This window comes from Scaptodrosophila lebanonensis, unplaced genomic scaffold (genome assembly GCF_003285725.1).
Source record: "Scaptodrosophila lebanonensis strain 11010-0011.00,11010-0021.00 unplaced genomic scaffold, SlebRS2 tig00001410-arrow-pilon, whole genome shotgun sequence".
NCBI classification, from domain to species: domain Eukaryota; kingdom Metazoa; phylum Arthropoda; class Insecta; order Diptera; family Drosophilidae; genus Scaptodrosophila; species Scaptodrosophila lebanonensis.
Genome location: NW_022060738.1, coordinates 3,430,250 through 3,443,493, shown reverse-complemented (window position 1 = coordinate 3,443,493; position 13,244 = coordinate 3,430,250). Strand labels below are relative to the sequence as shown.

General features: G+C 39.2%; 21 non-coding genes across 21 annotated transcripts; all 21 read left to right on the top strand.

The window, feature by feature from the left end:
* The first annotated feature begins 224 nt into the window (after positions 1 to 224).
* Positions 225 to 343, top strand: LOC115630887. Its single transcript, XR_003996179.1, has one exon. It is a non-coding gene; the product is annotated as a 5S ribosomal RNA (ribosomal RNA).
* Positions 344 to 857: 514 nt separating this feature from the next.
* On the top strand, positions 858 to 976 carry LOC115630886. The gene has a single exon (XR_003996178.1). It is a non-coding gene; the product is annotated as a 5S ribosomal RNA (ribosomal RNA).
* Positions 977 to 1,489: 513 nt separating this feature from the next.
* LOC115630885 lies at positions 1,490 to 1,608 on the top strand. The gene has a single exon (XR_003996177.1). It is a non-coding gene; the product is annotated as a 5S ribosomal RNA (ribosomal RNA).
* Positions 1,609 to 2,121: 513 nt separating this feature from the next.
* Positions 2,122 to 2,240, top strand: LOC115630883. Its single transcript, XR_003996175.1, has one exon. It is a non-coding gene; the product is annotated as a 5S ribosomal RNA (ribosomal RNA).
* A 513-nt stretch (positions 2,241 to 2,753) lies between these two features.
* LOC115630882 lies at positions 2,754 to 2,872 on the top strand. The gene has a single exon (XR_003996174.1). It is a non-coding gene; the product is annotated as a 5S ribosomal RNA (ribosomal RNA).
* A 505-nt stretch (positions 2,873 to 3,377) lies between these two features.
* Positions 3,378 to 3,496, top strand: LOC115630881. Its single transcript, XR_003996173.1, has one exon. It is a non-coding gene; the product is annotated as a 5S ribosomal RNA (ribosomal RNA).
* Positions 3,497 to 4,009: 513 nt separating this feature from the next.
* On the top strand, positions 4,010 to 4,128 carry LOC115630880. Its single transcript, XR_003996172.1, has one exon. It is a non-coding gene; the product is annotated as a 5S ribosomal RNA (ribosomal RNA).
* A 514-nt stretch (positions 4,129 to 4,642) lies between these two features.
* Positions 4,643 to 4,761, top strand: LOC115630879. The gene has a single exon (XR_003996171.1). It is a non-coding gene; the product is annotated as a 5S ribosomal RNA (ribosomal RNA).
* Positions 4,762 to 5,275: 514 nt separating this feature from the next.
* On the top strand, positions 5,276 to 5,394 carry LOC115630877. The gene has a single exon (XR_003996170.1). It is a non-coding gene; the product is annotated as a 5S ribosomal RNA (ribosomal RNA).
* Positions 5,395 to 5,907: 513 nt separating this feature from the next.
* Positions 5,908 to 6,026, top strand: LOC115630876. The gene has a single exon (XR_003996169.1). It is a non-coding gene; the product is annotated as a 5S ribosomal RNA (ribosomal RNA).
* A 514-nt stretch (positions 6,027 to 6,540) lies between these two features.
* LOC115630875 lies at positions 6,541 to 6,659 on the top strand. Its single transcript, XR_003996168.1, has one exon. It is a non-coding gene; the product is annotated as a 5S ribosomal RNA (ribosomal RNA).
* A 514-nt stretch (positions 6,660 to 7,173) lies between these two features.
* LOC115630874 lies at positions 7,174 to 7,292 on the top strand. Its single transcript, XR_003996167.1, has one exon. It is a non-coding gene; the product is annotated as a 5S ribosomal RNA (ribosomal RNA).
* Positions 7,293 to 7,806: 514 nt separating this feature from the next.
* On the top strand, positions 7,807 to 7,925 carry LOC115630873. Its single transcript, XR_003996166.1, has one exon. It is a non-coding gene; the product is annotated as a 5S ribosomal RNA (ribosomal RNA).
* A 514-nt stretch (positions 7,926 to 8,439) lies between these two features.
* Positions 8,440 to 8,558, top strand: LOC115630871. Its single transcript, XR_003996164.1, has one exon. It is a non-coding gene; the product is annotated as a 5S ribosomal RNA (ribosomal RNA).
* A 513-nt stretch (positions 8,559 to 9,071) lies between these two features.
* On the top strand, positions 9,072 to 9,190 carry LOC115630870. Its single transcript, XR_003996163.1, has one exon. It is a non-coding gene; the product is annotated as a 5S ribosomal RNA (ribosomal RNA).
* A 513-nt stretch (positions 9,191 to 9,703) lies between these two features.
* On the top strand, positions 9,704 to 9,822 carry LOC115630869. The gene has a single exon (XR_003996162.1). It is a non-coding gene; the product is annotated as a 5S ribosomal RNA (ribosomal RNA).
* Positions 9,823 to 10,336: 514 nt separating this feature from the next.
* On the top strand, positions 10,337 to 10,455 carry LOC115630868. The gene has a single exon (XR_003996161.1). It is a non-coding gene; the product is annotated as a 5S ribosomal RNA (ribosomal RNA).
* A 513-nt stretch (positions 10,456 to 10,968) lies between these two features.
* LOC115630867 lies at positions 10,969 to 11,087 on the top strand. The gene has a single exon (XR_003996160.1). It is a non-coding gene; the product is annotated as a 5S ribosomal RNA (ribosomal RNA).
* A 514-nt stretch (positions 11,088 to 11,601) lies between these two features.
* Positions 11,602 to 11,720, top strand: LOC115630866. Its single transcript, XR_003996159.1, has one exon. It is a non-coding gene; the product is annotated as a 5S ribosomal RNA (ribosomal RNA).
* A 513-nt stretch (positions 11,721 to 12,233) lies between these two features.
* LOC115630858 lies at positions 12,234 to 12,352 on the top strand. Its single transcript, XR_003996154.1, has one exon. It is a non-coding gene; the product is annotated as a 5S ribosomal RNA (ribosomal RNA).
* Positions 12,353 to 12,866: 514 nt separating this feature from the next.
* LOC115630846 lies at positions 12,867 to 12,985 on the top strand. Its single transcript, XR_003996143.1, has one exon. It is a non-coding gene; the product is annotated as a 5S ribosomal RNA (ribosomal RNA).
* The last annotated feature ends 259 nt before the right edge of the window (positions 12,986 to 13,244 follow it).

The following is a 13,244-nucleotide window of genomic DNA, read 5'->3' as shown; positions in this document are numbered from 1 at the left end:
AAAGAAATTGCCCACAGCCGACGATTTATTTATACAAACAAATTAAAACAATTTTGAAGCAGATTTTAAATGAAAATCATGTACAGGGAATGAAATTAGTAAGCACTTGGGCGAAAGGACGTAAGCGTTGAGACAGAGCTCAGCATATCTCAAGGATACTTTTGTTTTGAACTCAGTGGCAATGGAATGTCAGCATAAAACACGGTTTCCAACGCTCAGCATTCGCCAACGACCATACCACGCTGAATACATCGGTTCTCGTCTGATCACCGAAATTAAGCAGCGTCGGGCGCGGTTAGTACTTAGATGGGGGACCGCTTGGGAACACCGCGTGTTGTTGGCATCAGTCAATGACAACTTTTTGCCTTTTTTGCCTTTTTGCATTGCCTCTTGCTGGTTGCTGCAACAAATTCGGGATACATATGCTTCGCAACACTTTGTTTAACTCTAAGCAGTGTTATATTTTGAGCATTTTGCTTTACTGCGACAACTTGTATTCTCCAAAGAACTAGTTGAAAATTAAACGGAAGTGTGTTAACACCCCTTCATAATCCATTGACTTAGGTATTCAACAAGAATTTACTTTGCAACAAATTAATTTGTGAACAATTATTGGTTAAGATATGAAACAAAAAAGAAATTGCCCACAGCCGACGATTTATTTATACAAACAAATTAAAACAATTTTGAAGCAGATTTTAAATGAAAATTATGTACAGGGAATGAAATTAGCAAGCACTTGGGCGAAAGGACGTAAGCGTTGAGACAGAACTCAGCATATCTCAAGGATACTTTTGTTTTGAACTCAGTGGCAATGGAATGTCAGCATAAAACACGGTTTCCAACGCTCAGCATTCGCCAACGACCATACCACGCTGAATACATCGGTTCTCGTCTGATCACCGAAATTAAGCAGCGTCGGGCGCGGTTAGTACTTAGATGGGGGACCGCTTGGGAACACCGCGTGTTGTTGGCATCAGTCAATGACAACTTTTTGCCTTTTTTGCCTTTTTGCATTGCCTCTTGCTGGTTGCTGCAACAAATTCGGGATACATATGCTTCGCAACACTTTGTTTAACTCTAAGCAGTGTTATATTTTGAGCATTTTGCTTTACTGCGATAACTTTTATTCTCCAAAGAACTAGTTGAAAATTAAACGGAAGTGTGTTAACACCCTTTCATAATCCATTGACTTAGGTATTCAACAAGAATTTACTTTGCAACAAATTAATTTGTGAACAATTATTGGTTAAGATATGAAACAAAAAAGAAATGGCCCACAGCCGACGATTTGGTTATAACAACAAATTAAAACATTTTGAAGCAGATTTTAAATGAAAATCATGTACAGGGAATGAAATTAGTAAGCACTTGGGCGCAAGGACGTAAGCGTTGAGACAGAACTCAGCATATCTCAAGGATACTTTTGTTTTGAACTCAGTGGCAATGGAATGTCAGCATAAAACACGGTTTCCAACGCTCAGCATTCGCCAACGACCATACCACGCTGAATACATCGGTTCTCGTCTGATCACCGAAATTAAGCAGCGTCGGGCGCGGTTAGTACTTAGATGGGGGACCGCTTGGGAACACCGCGTGTTGTTGGCATCAGTCAATGACAACTTTTTGCCTTTTTTGCCTTTTTGCATTGCCTCTTGCTGGTTGCTGCAACAAATTCGGGATACATATGCTTCGCAACACTTTGTTTAACTCTAAGCAGTGTTATATTTTGAGCATTTTGCTTTACTGCGATAACTTTTATTCTCCAAAGAACTAGTTGAAAATTAAACGGAAGTGTGTTAACACCCTTTCATAATCCATTGACTTAGGTATTCAACAAGAATTTACTTTGCAACAAATTAATTTGTGAACAATTATTGGTTAAGATATGAAACAAAAAAGAAATGGCCCACAGCCGACGATTTGGTTATAACAACAAATTAAAACATTTTGAAGCAGATTTTAAATGAAAATCATGTACAGGGAATGAAATTAGTAAGCACTTGGGCGAAAGGACGTAAGCGTTGAGACAGAACTCAGCATATCTCAAGGATACTTTTGTTTTGAACTCAGTGGCAATGGAATGTCAGCATAAAACACGGTTTCCAACGCTCAGCATTCGCCAACGACCATACCACGCTGAATACATCGGTTCTCGTCTGATCACCGAAATTAAGCAGCGTCGGGCGCGGTTAGTACTTAGATGGGGGACCGCTTGGGAACACCGCGTGTTGTTGGCATCAGTCAATGACAACTTTTTGCCTTTTTTGCCTTTTTGCATTGCCTCTTGCTGGTTGCTGCAACAAATTCGGGATACATATGCTTCGCAACACTTTGTTTAACTCTAAGCAGTGTTATATTTTGAGCATTTTGCTTTACTGCGACAACTTGTATTCTCCAAAGAACTAGTTGAAAATTAAACGGAAGTGTGTTAACACCCTTTCATAATCCATTGACTTAGGTATTCAACAAGAATTTACTTTGCAACAAATTAATTTGTGAACAATTATTGGTTAAGATATGAAACAAAAAAGAAATGGCCCACAGCCGACGATTTGGTTATAACAACAAATTAAAACATTTTGAAGCAGATTTTAAATGAAAATCATGTACAGGGAATGAAATTAGTAAGCACTTGGGCGCAAGGACGTAAGCGTTGAGACAGAACTCAGCATATCTCAAGGATACTTTTGTTTTGAACTCAGTGGCAATGGAATGTCAGCATAAAACACGGTTTCCAACGCTCAGCATTCGCCAACGACCATACCACGCTGAATACATCGGTTCTCGTCTGATCACCGAAATTAAGCAGCGTCGGGCGCGGTTAGTACTTAGATGGGGGACCGCTTGGGAACACCGCGTGTTGTTGGCATCAGTCAATGACAACTTTTTGCCTTTTTGCATTGCCTCTTGCTGGTTGCTGCAACAAATTCGGGATACATATGCTTCGCAACACTTTGTTTAACTCTAAGCAGTGTTATATTTTGAGCATTTTGCTTTACTGCGACAACTTGTATTCTCCAAAGAACTAGTTGAAAATTAAACGGAAGTGTGTTAACACCCCTTCATAATCCATTGACTTAGGTATTCAACAAGAATTTACTTTGCAACAAATTAATTTGTGAACAATTATTGGTTAAGATATGAAACAAAAAAGAAATTGCCCACAGCCGACGATTTATTTATACAAACAAATTAAAACAATTTTGAAGCAGATTTTAAATGAAAATCATGTACAGGGAATGAAATTAGTAAGCACTTGGGCGAAAGGACGTAAGCGTTGAGACAGAGCTCAGCATATCTCAAGGATACTTTTGTTTTGAACTCAGTGGCAATGGAATGTCAGCATAAAACACGGTTTCCAACGCTCAGCATTCGCCAACGACCATACCACGCTGAATACATCGGTTCTCGTCTGATCACCGAAATTAAGCAGCGTCGGGCGCGGTTAGTACTTAGATGGGGGACCGCTTGGGAACACCGCGTGTTGTTGGCATCAGTCAATGACAACTTTTTGCCTTTTTTGCCTTTTTGCATTGCCTCTTGCTGGTTGCTGCAACAAATTCGGGATACATATGCTTCGCAACACTTTGTTTAACTCTAAGCAGTGTTATATTTTGAGCATTTTGCTTTACTGCGACAACTTGTATTCTCCAAAGAACTAGTTGAAAATTAAACGGAAGTGTGTTAACACCCCTTCATAATCCATTGACTTAGGTATTCAACAAGAATTTACTTTGCAACAAATTAATTTGTGAACAATTATTGGTTAAGATATGAAACAAAAAAGAAATGGCCCACAGCCGACGATTTGGTTATAACAACAAATTAAAACATTTTGAAGCAGATTTTAAATGAAAATCATGTACAGGGAATGAAATTAGTAAGCACTTGGGCGAAAGGACGTAAGCGTTGAGACAGAACTCAGCATATCTCAAGGATACTTTTGTTTTGAACTCAGTGGCAATGGAATGTCAGCATAAAACACGGTTTCCAACGCTCAGCATTCGCCAACGACCATACCACGCTGAATACATCGGTTCTCGTCTGATCACCGAAATTAAGCAGCGTCGGGCGCGGTTAGTACTTAGATGGGGGACCGCTTGGGAACACCGCGTGTTGTTGGCATCAGTCAATGACAACTTTTTGCCTTTTTTGCCTTTTTGCATTGCCTCTTGCTGGTTGCTGCAACAAATTCGGGATACATATGCTTCGCAACACTTTGTTTAACTCTAAGCAGTGTTATATTTTGAGCATTTTGCTTTACTGCGACAACTTGTATTCTCCAAAGAACTAGTTGAAAATTAAACGGAAGTGTGTTAACACCCTTTCATAATCCATTGACTTAGGTATTCAACAAGAATTTACTCTGCAACAAATTAATTTGTGAACAATTATTGGTTAAGATATGAAACAAAAAAGAAATGGCCCACAGCCGACGATTTGGTTATAACAACAAATTAAAACAATTTTGAAGCAGATTTTAAATGAAAATTATGTACAGTTAATGACATTAGTAAGCACTTTGGCGAAAGGACGTAAGCTTTGGGACAGAACTCAGCATATCTCAAGGATACTTTTGTTTTGAACTCAGTGGCAATGGAATGTCAGCATAAAACACGGTTTCCAACGCTCAGCATTCGCCAACGACCATACCACGCTGAATACATCGGTTCTCGTCTGATCACCGAAATTAAGCAGCGTCGGGCGCGGTTAGTACTTAGATGGGGGACCGCTTGGGAACACCGCGTGTTGTTGGCATCAGTCAATGACAACTTTTTGCCTTTTTTGCCTTTTTGCATTGCCTCTTGCTGGTTGCTGCAACAAATTCGGGATACATATGCTTCGCAACACTTTGTTTAACTCTAAGCAGTGTTATATTTTGAGCATTTTGCTTTACTGCGACAACTTGTATTCTCCAAAGAACTAGTTGAAAATTAAACGGAAGTGTGTTAACACCCCTTCATAATCCATTGACTTAGGTATTCAACAAGAATTTACTTTGCAACAAATTAATTTGTGAACAATTATTGGTTAAGATATGAAACAAAAAAGAAATTGCCCACAGCCGACGATTTATTTATACAAACAAATTAAAACAATTTTGAAGCAGATTTTAAATGAAAATTATGTACAGGGAATGAAATTAGCAAGCACTTGGGCGAAAGGACGTAAGCGTTGAGACAGAACTCAGCATATCTCAAGGATACTTTTGTTTTGAACTCAGTGGCAATGGAATGTCAGCATAAAACACGGTTTCCAACGCTCAGCATTCGCCAACGACCATACCACGCTGAATACATCGGTTCTCGTCTGATCACCGAAATTAAGCAGCGTCGGGCGCGGTTAGTACTTAGATGGGGGACCGCTTGGGAACACCGCGTGTTGTTGGCATCAGTCAATGACAACTTTTTGCCTTTTTTGCCTTTTTGCATTGCCTCTTGCTGGTTGCTGCAACAAATTCGGGATACATATGCTTCGCAACACTTTGTTTAACTCTAAGCAGTGTTATATTTTGAGCATTTTGCTTTACTGCGATAACTTTTATTCTCCAAAGAACTAGTTGAAAATTAAACGGAAGTGTGTTAACACCCTTTCATAATCCATTGACTTAGGTATTCAACAAGAATTTACTTTGCAACAAATTAATTTGTGAACAATTATTGGTTAAGATATGAAACAAAAAAGAAATGGCCCACAGCCGACGATTTGGTTATAACAACAAATTAAAACATTTTGAAGCAGATTTTAAATGAAAATCATGTACAGGGAATGAAATTAGTAAGCACTTGGGCGAAAGGACGTAAGCGTTGAGACAGAACTCAGCATATCTCAAGGATACTTTTGTTTTGAACTCAGTGGCAATGGAATGTCAGCATAAAACACGGTTTCCAACGCTCAGCATTCGCCAACGACCATACCACGCTGAATACATCGGTTCTCGTCTGATCACCGAAATTAAGCAGCGTCGGGCGCGGTTAGTACTTAGATGGGGGACCGCTTGGGAACACCGCGTGTTGTTGGCATCAGTCAATGACAACTTTTTGCCTTTTTTGCCTTTTTGCATTGCCTCTTGCTGGTTGCTGCAACAAATTCGGGATACATATGCTTCGCAACACTTTGTTTAACTCTAAGCAGTGTTATATTTTGAGCATTTTGCTTTACTGCGACAACTTGTATTCTCCAAAGAACTAGTTGAAAATTAAACGGAAGTGTGTTAACACCCTTTCATAATCCATTGACTTAGGTATTCAACAAGAATTTACTCTGCAACAAATTAATTTGTGAACAATTATTGGTTAAGATATGAAACAAAAAAGAAATGGCCCACAGCCGACGATTTGGTTATAACAACAAATTAAAACAATTTTGAAGCAGATTTTAAATGAAAATTATGTACAGTTAATGACATTAGTAAGCACTTTGGCGAAAGGACGTAAGCTTTGGGACAGAACTCAGCATATCTCAAGGATACTTTTGTTTTGAACTCAGTGGCAATGGAATGTCAGCATAAAACACGGTTTCCAACGCTCAGCATTCGCCAACGACCATACCACGCTGAATACATCGGTTCTCGTCTGATCACCGAAATTAAGCAGCGTCGGGCGCGGTTAGTACTTAGATGGGGGACCGCTTGGGAACACCGCGTGTTGTTGGCATCAGTCAATGACAACTTTTTGCCTTTTTTGCCTTTTTGCATTGCCTCTTGCTGGTTGCTGCAACAAATTCGGGATACATATGCTTCGCAACACTTTGTTTAACTCTAAGCAGTGTTATATTTTGAGCATTTTGCTTTACTGCGACAACTTGTATTCTCCAAAGAACTAGTTGAAAATTAAACGGAAGTGTGTTAACACCCTTTCATAATCCATTGACTTAGGTATTCAACAAGAATTTACTTTGCAACAAATTAATTTGTGAACAATTATTGGTTAAGATATGAAACAAAAAAGAAATGGCCCACAGCCGACGATTTGGTTATAACAACAAATTAAAACAATTTTGAAGCAGATTTTAAATGAAAATTATGTACAGTTAATGACATTAGTAAGCACTTTGGCGAAAGGACGTAAGCTTTGGGACAGAACTCAGCATATCTCAAGGATACTTTTGTTTTGAACTCAGTGGCAATGGAATGTCAGCATAAAACACGGTTTCCAACGCTCAGCATTCGCCAACGACCATACCACGCTGAATACATCGGTTCTCGTCTGATCACCGAAATTAAGCAGCGTCGGGCGCGGTTAGTACTTAGATGGGGGACCGCTTGGGAACACCGCGTGTTGTTGGCATCAGTCAATGACAACTTTTTGCCTTTTTTGCCTTTTTGCATTGCCTCTTGCTGGTTGCTGCAACAAATTCGGGATACATATGCTTCGCAACACTTTGTTTAACTCTAAGCAGTGTTATATTTTGAGCATTTTGCTTTACTGCGACAACTTGTATTCTCCAAAGAACTAGTTGAAAATTAAACGGAAGTGTGTTAACACCCTTTCATAATCCATTGACTTAGGTATTCAACAAGAATTTACTTTGCAACAAATTAATTTGTGAACAATTATTGGTTAAGATATGAAACAAAAAAGAAATGGCCCACAGCCGACGATTTGGTTATAACAACAAATTAAAACAATTTTGAAGCAGATTTTAAATGAAAATTATGTACAGTTAATGACATTAGTAAGCACTTTGGCGAAAGGACGTAAGCTTTGGGACAGAACTCAGCATATCTCAAGGATACTTTTGTTTTGAACTCAGTGGCAATGGAATGTCAGCATAAAACACGGTTTCCAACGCTCAGCATTCGCCAACGACCATACCACGCTGAATACATCGGTTCTCGTCTGATCACCGAAATTAAGCAGCGTCGGGCGCGGTTAGTACTTAGATGGGGGACCGCTTGGGAACACCGCGTGTTGTTGGCATCAGTCAATGACAACTTTTTGCCTTTTTTGCCTTTTTGCATTGCCTCTTGCTGGTTGCTGCAACAAATTCGGGATACATATGCTTCGCAACACTTTGTTTAACTCTAAGCAGTGTTATATTTTGAGCATTTTGCTTTACTGCGACAACTTGTATTCTCCAAAGAACTAGTTGAAAATTAAACGGAAGTGTGTTAACACCCTTTCATAATCCATTGACTTAGGTATTCAACAAGAATTTACTTTGCAACAAATTAATTTGTGAACAATTATTGGTTAAGATATGAAACAAAAAAGAAATGGCCCACAGCCGACGATTTGGTTATAACAACAAATTAAAACAATTTTGAAGCAGATTTTAAATGAAAATTATGTACAGTTAATGACATTAGTAAGCACTTGGGCGAAAGGACGTAAGCTTTGGGACAGAACTCAGCATATCTCAAGGATACTTTTGTTTTGAACTCAGTGGCAATGGAATGTCAGCATAAAACACGGTTTCCAACGCTCAGCATTCGCCAACGACCATACCACGCTGAATACATCGGTTCTCGTCTGATCACCGAAATTAAGCAGCGTCGGGCGCGGTTAGTACTTAGATGGGGGACCGCTTGGGAACACCGCGTGTTGTTGGCATCAGTCAATGACAACTTTTTGCCTTTTTTGCCTTTTTGCATTGCCTCTTGCTGGTTGCTGCAACAAATTCGGGATACATATGCTTCGCAACACTTTGTTTAACTCTAAGCAGTGTTATATTTTGAGCATTTTGCTTTACTGCGACAACTTGTATTCTCCAAAGAACTAGTTGAAAATTAAACGGAAGTGTGTTAACACCCTTTCATAATCCATTGACTTAGGTATTCAACAAGAATTTACTTTGCAACAAATTAATTTGTGAACAATTATTGGTTAAGATATGAAACAAAAAAGAAATGGCCCACAGCCGACGATTTGGTTATAACAACAAATTAAAACATTTTGAAGCAGATTTTAAATGAAAATCATGTACAGGGAATGAAATTAGTAAGCACTTGGGCGAAAGGACGTAAGCGTTGAGACAGAACTCAGCATATCTCAAGGATACTTTTGTTTTGAACTCAGTGGCAATGGAAAGTCAGCATAAAACACGGTTTCCAACGCTCAGCATTCGCCAACGACCATACCACGCTGAATACATCGGTTCTCGTCTGATCACCGAAATTAAGCAGCGTCGGGCGCGGTTAGTACTTAGATGGGGGACCGCTTGGGAACACCGCGTGTTGTTGGCATCAGTCAATGACAACTTTTTGCCTTTTTTGCCTTTTTGCATTGCCTCTTGCTGGTTGCTGCAACAAATTCGGGATACATATGCTTCGCAACACTTTGTTTAACTCTAAGCAGTGTTATATTTTGAGCATTTTGCTTTACTGCGACAACTTGTATTCTCCAAAGAACTAGTTGAAAATTAAACGGAAGTGTGTTAACACCCCTTCATAATCCATTGACTTAGGTATTCAACAAGAATTTACTTTGCAACAAATTAATTTGTGAACAATTATTGGTTAAGATATGAAACAAAAAAGAAATTGCCCACAGCCGACGATTTATTTATACAAACAAATTAAAACAATTTTGAAGCAGATTTTAAATGAAAATCATGTACAGGGAATGAAATTGTAAGCACTTGGGCGAAAGGACGTAAGCGTTGAGACAGAGCTCAGCATATCTCAAGGATACTTTTGTTTTGAACTCAGTGGCAATGGAATGTCAGCATAAAACACGGTTTCCAACGCTCAGCATTCGCCAACGACCATACCACGCTGAATACATCGGTTCTCGTCTGATCACCGAAATTAAGCAGCGTCGGGCGCGGTTAGTACTTAGATGGGGGACCGCTTGGGAACACCGCGTGTTGTTGGCATCAGTCAATGACAACTTTTTGCCTTTTTTGCCTTTTTGCATTGCCTCTTGCTGGTTGCTGCAACAAATTCGGGATACATATGCTTCGCAACACTTTGTTTAACTCTAAGCAGTGTTATATTTTGAGCATTTTGCTTTACTGCGACAACTTGTATTCTCCAAAGAACTAGTTGAAAATTAAACGGAAGTGTGTTAACACCCCTTCATAATCCATTGACTTAGGTATTCAACAAGAATTTACTTTGCAACAAATTAATTTGTGAACAATTATTGGTTAAGATATGAAACAAAAAAGAAATTGCCCACAGCCGACGATTTATTTATACAAACAAATTAAAACAATTTTGAAGCAGATTTTAAATGAAAATTATGTACAGGGAATGAAATTAGCAAGCACTTGGGCGAAAGGACGTAAGCGTTGAGACAGAACTCAGCATATCTCAAGGATACTTTTGTTTTGAACTCAGTGGCAATGGAATGTCAGCATAAAACACGGTTTCCAACGCTCAGCATTCGCCAACGACCATACCACGCTGAATACATCGGTTCTCGTCTGATCACCGAAATTAAGCAGCGTCGGGCGCGGTTAGTACTTAGATGGGGGACCGCTTGGGAACACCGCGTGTTGTTGGCATCAGTCAATGACAACTTTTTGCCTTTTTTGCCTTTTTGCATTGCCTCTTGCTGGTTGCTGCAACAAATTCGGGATACATATGCTTCGCAACACTTTGTTTAACTCTAAGCAGTGTTATATTTTGAGCATTTTGCTTTACTGCGACAACTTGTATTCTCCAAAGAACTAGTTGAAAATTAAACGGAAGTGTGTTAACACCCTTTCATAATCCATTGACTTAGGTATTCAACAAGAATTTACTTTGCAACAAATTAATTTGTGAACAATTATTGGTTAAGATATGAAACAAAAAAGAAATGGCCCACAGCCGACGATTTGGTTATAACAACAAATTAAAACATTTTGAAGCAGATTTTAAATGAAAATCATGTACAGGGAATGAAATTAGTAAGCACTTGGGCGAAAGGACGTAAGCGTTGAGACAGAACTCAGCATATCTCAAGGATACTTTTGTTTTGAACTCAGTGGCAATGGAATGTCAGCATAAAACACGGTTTCCAACGCTCAGCATTCGCCAACGACCATACCACGCTGAATACATCGGTTCTCGTCTGATCACCGAAATTAAGCAGCGTCGGGCGCGGTTAGTACTTAGATGGGGGACCGCTTGGGAACACCGCGTGTTGTTGGCATCAGTCAATGACAACTTTTTGCCTTTTTTGCCTTTTTGCATTGCCTCTTGCTGGTTGCTGCAACAAATTCGGGATACATATGCTTCGCAACACTTTGTTTAACTCTAAGCAGTGTTATATTTTGAGCATTTTGCTTTACTGCGACAACTTGTATTCTCCAAAGAACTAGTTGAAAATTAAACGGAAGTGTGTTAACACCCTTTCATAATCCATTGACTTAGGTATTCAACAAGAATTTACTTTGCAACAAATTAATTTGTGAACAATTATTGGTTAAGATATGAAACAAAAAAGAAATGGCCCACAGCCGACGATTTGGTTATAACAACAAATTAAAACAATTTTGAAGCAGATTTTAAATGAAAATTATGTACAGTTAATGACATTAGTAAGCACTTTGGCGAAAGGACGTAAGCTTTGGGACAGAACTCAGCATATCTCAAGGATACTTTTGTTTTGAACTCAGTGGCAATGGAATGTCAGCATAAAACACGGTTTCCAACGCTCAGCATTCGCCAACGACCATACCACGCTGAATACATCGGTTCTCGTCTGATCACCGAAATTAAGCAGCGTCGGGCGCGGTTAGTACTTAGATGGGGGACCGCTTGGGAACACCGCGTGTTGTTGGCATCAGTCAATGACAACTTTTTGCCTTTTTTGCCTTTTTGCATTGCCTCTTGCTGGTTGCTGCAACAAATTCGGGATACATATGCTTCGCAACACTTTGTTTAACTCTAAGCAGTGTTATATTTTGAGCATTTTGCTTTACTGCGACAACTTGTATTCTCCAAAGAACTAGTTGAAAATTAAACGGAAGTGTGTTAACACCCTTTCATAATCCATTGACTTAGGTATTCAACAAGAATTTACTTTGCAACAAATTAATTTGTGAACAATTATTGGTTAAGATATGAAACAAAAAAGAAATGGCCCACAGCCGACGATTTGGTTATAACAACAAATTAAAACATTTTGAAGCAGATTTTAAATGAAAATCATGTACAGGGAATGAAATTAGTAAGCACTTGGGCGAAAGGACGTAAGCGTTGAGACAGAACTCAGCATATCTCAAGGATACTTTTGTTTTGAACTCAGTGGCAATGGAATGTCAGCATAAAACACGGTTTCCAACGCTCAGCATTCGCCAACGACCATACCACGCTGAATACATCGGTTCTCGTCTGATCACCGAAATTAAGCAGCGTCGGGCGCGGTTAGTACTTAGATGGGGGACCGCTTGGGAACACCGCGTGTTGTTGGCATCAGTCAATGACAACTTTTTGCCTTTTTTGCCTTTTTGCATTGCCTCTTGCTGGTTGCTGCAACAAATTCGGGATACATATGCTTCGCAACACTTTGTTTAACTCTAAGCAGTGTTATATTTTGAGCATTTTGCTTTACTGCGACAACTTGTATTCTCCAAAGAACTAGTTGAAAATTAAACGGAAGTGTGTTAACACCCTTTCATAATCCATTGACTTAGGTATTCAACAAGAATTTACTTTGCAACAAATTAATTTGTGAACAATTATTGGTTAAGATATGAAACAAAAAAGAAATGGCCCACAGCCGACGATTTGGTTATAACAACAAATTAAAACAATTTTGAAGCAGATTTTAAATGAAAATTATGTACAGTTAATGACATTAGTAAGCACTTTGGCGAAAGGACGTAAGCTTTGGGACAGAACTCAGCATATCTCAAGGATACTTTTGTTTTGAACTCAGTGGCAATGGAATGTCAGCATAAAACACGGTTTCCAACGCTCAGCATTCGCCAACGACCATACCACGCTGAATACATCGGTTCTCGTCTGATCACCGAAATTAAGCAGCGTCGGGCGCGGTTAGTACTTAGATGGGGGACCGCTTGGGAACACCGCGTGTTGTTGGCATCAGTCAATGACAACTTTTTGCCTTTTTTGCCTTTTTGCATTGCCTCTTGCTGGTTGCTGCAACAAATTCGGGATACATATGCTTCGCAACACTTTGTTTAACTCTAAGCAGTGTTATATTTTGAGCATTTTGCTTTGCTTTACTCCAAAGAACTAGTTGAAAATTAAACGGAAGTGTGTTAACACCCCTTCATAATCCATTGACTTAGGTATTCAACAAGAATTTACTTTGCAACAAATAATTTGTGAACAATCAGTC